This window comes from Primulina huaijiensis, chromosome 11, assembly GCF_012295235.1.
Source record: "Primulina huaijiensis isolate GDHJ02 chromosome 11, ASM1229523v2, whole genome shotgun sequence".
NCBI classification, from domain to species: Eukaryota; Viridiplantae; Streptophyta; class Magnoliopsida; order Lamiales; family Gesneriaceae; genus Primulina; species Primulina huaijiensis.
In genome coordinates, this window is record NC_133316.1 from 7,424,341 (window position 1) to 7,427,568 (window position 3,228).

Here is a 3,228-nt window from a genome sequence, read left to right on the forward strand (position 1 = left end):
CTCTAGGTATTCCAAATCGACTAAAAATATTTTCTTTTAAAAATTTTATAACAACTTTATGATCATTAGTTCTACATGCAATTGCTTCAATCCATTTTGAAACATAATCAACAGCGACTAAAATGTATGTATATCCAAAAGATAATTGAAATGGACCCATAAAATCTATCCCCAACTATCGAATATTTCAATAATTATGATTAGATTTAAATGCATCATGTTTCGTTTTGAAATTGATCCCATCTTCTGACAGTTTTCACAAGATTTGCAAAATAAATGCGTATCTTTGAATAAAGAGGGCCAATAAAATCCACATTGTAAGATTTTTGCAGCTGTTTTATTGGATGAAAAATGACCTCTACATGCTTCAGAATGACAAAATTTAATAACATTACTTACTTCATTGTCGGGTATGCATCGCCGAAAAATTTGGTCAGGACAATACTTAAACAAGTAGGGATCATCCCAATAAAAATTTTTAACTTCTATCAAGAATTTATTCTTATCTTGTGAATTCCAACGAGAAGGCATTTCATTTGTCACAATAAAATTTACAATGTTAGCAAACCAGGGCATAATAGTAGCATAAAACAACTGATCATCTGGAAAATTTTCATTTATTGGTATTTCATTATGAGATGATTCAGTCATTATTCTAGATAAATGATCGGCTACGACATTTTCTTTTCCTTTTTTATCTTTATTTATAATATCAAATTCTTGTAACATTAAAATCCACCGTATTAATCTTGGCTTATCATCTTGTTTATTTGATAAATATTTTACGGCAGAATGATCAATGTACACAATAGTAGTAGAACCAATTAAATAAGATCGAAACTTATCTAATGCAAATACTACTGAAAGTAATTCTTTTTCAGTAGTTGAATAATTTATTTGGGCACTATTTAAGGTTCTACTAGCATAATAGGTTGCATACGATTTTCTTTTTTTCTCTGTCCTAACACAGCTCCTATAGCATAATCACTTGCATCACACATTAATTCAAATGGTAAAGACCAATCTGGAGGTTGTAAAATAGGTGATGTAATTAAAAGATTAATTATTTTTTTAAGAGCATTTTCACATTTCTGAGTCCATTCAAATTGTTTATCTTTTGTTAAAAGATTCGATGTCACGCCCCGAGTCCGAAGCATCGGTGACATCCGACATTGTTTAACAATTACATTGAAAATAATAAAGCCTCGTATCAAATCAAACCAGTCTTTTTCATAAATAATATATTGTCTTACAATGACAAGGAAATAAACTTTTACATCAGAGTTTTTCAGAAGCTAAACAAAAGGAATACAATTTCTTGATTTCTCGAATTCTGATCACCATCTCCAAAACGCTTCTTGCTCCTCCTCGTTCATTTGTTCTTCATTTTTATCTGAAATTTGTAAGGGGTGAGTGTTTTGGGAAACACTCAGCAAGTGGGGGTCGATCGATTCCGGAGATACATATAGAACTTAATTCTTAAAAAAAATTTCTTTTAACATACTTTCATAACTCAATATTCTTGACTTGACACAACAGAAACGAAGCGAATAAAAGACGGAGCTTATCAAATGATTCAGAACAAAACAGAAACAATTCAGATCATTTCGGAACAGACAAAACACACTGTTACTCATCTCATTTCCATGGTCAAATTGTCCCCAATATGTTAGTCCTTTAAGGGATGAGGCAAGAACATGGTTTTATACCCACCAATGGGGGTCAGAACTTGGTTTTATACCCACGAATGGGGGTCAGAACAGAACATGGTTTTATACCCACCAATGGGGGCCAGAACAGAACTACAATTCCCGTCCCATTTCAAATTCGAATCGTAACAGTGCAACAGAATTCAGAAGTAAAAGACAGAAGTTTTCAGATATTCAGATTTCAGAGTTATTCATACAGACACAGCGGAGCCAAGAATTTCGAAACTTAGAAGAGAACACATAATCGATCGAAATTTAAAATAGAACACACTGACATTTTCGAAAAAGGGACACACCAACATGCATGTCATGTTATTTATATCAAAGTTTAAAATAGAAACGAAGTACATAACAAAAGCCCACTTACCGTATTTTGAAGGAAATTTCTTGTTGAAAATTGGGCAGCACTTCGACGCTATTTCAACAACTGTGATCTCTAATTGAGCAGCACTTCGATTATAACTTCGAGTAGACTGAGTCGTGATTTCGACAGCACTTCGACTTCGACTTCTTATTGCCTTGGACAAATTTTGGAGAGTTTTGTGGAAGGGGGTGGCCGAAATTTGCAGGGTGAGGAAAAAAAAGGAAAACCGAATTTCTCTCTTGCTTTTGGGATGCCTTTTTCTCAACCTAATGGGTAGTATTTATAGGCACACAAAAATCCTTCCCCCTAGCCCCATCATGGCCGAAATCTTGGTCTCCAAGATTGGCCATAATTGTACTTCACTTTCCCATGCATTCTTCAATTCCCATGCTAGCCATTATTGCACTCCAAATTTCCATGTAAGCTTTAAGAGTCACCTTGATTTTCTAAAGGGTCACTTCTTGCATCATTATTATGTCCTAGCTCGTAGCTCCTCCCGCAGCTCCTTCATGGGTTAACTCAAAGGTTATTTCTTGCACATTTAATTTGTCCAAACTCTTGGCTCATCTTGTAGCTCCCTTTTTGTTCTTGTTAGGACAAGATTGGTTGAGCTGCTTTGAGCTGACGTATTGAGTCCTTGAGCTGGGGTTTTATTCCTCCCGTGATAGTACTTCAATGGATGCAGTTACTTCCAGCTTGGCCTCTCGTTGAGTTAATCTCCGAGCTTTGAAGCCATTTCTTTGAGTTAAGTTAGCTGAAATTTGGCTCGTAAAATCCCGGGTTTTCACATTCGAAATTGGTTTAGATATTATGCTGAAATTTTTTTATAAACCTTATATAAAAACCTGCATGACCCAAGAATGATCGAACTTCTTTGACCGTTTTTGGTGATGTTAAATTAGCAATAACATCAACTTTGGCTTTATCATCTTCAATTAATTTTTCAGATATCACATGAACTAACACAATCCCAGATTTAACCATATAATGACATTTTTCCCAATTTAAAACAAGATTTTTTTCTTCACATTGTTTTAATACTTCTTCTAGGTTTTTAAGACAATTTTCAAATGAGTTTCCAAAAACAGTTATATCATCCATAAAAACTTCTACAAATTCTTCAATCATATCACTGAAAATACTTAACATGCATCT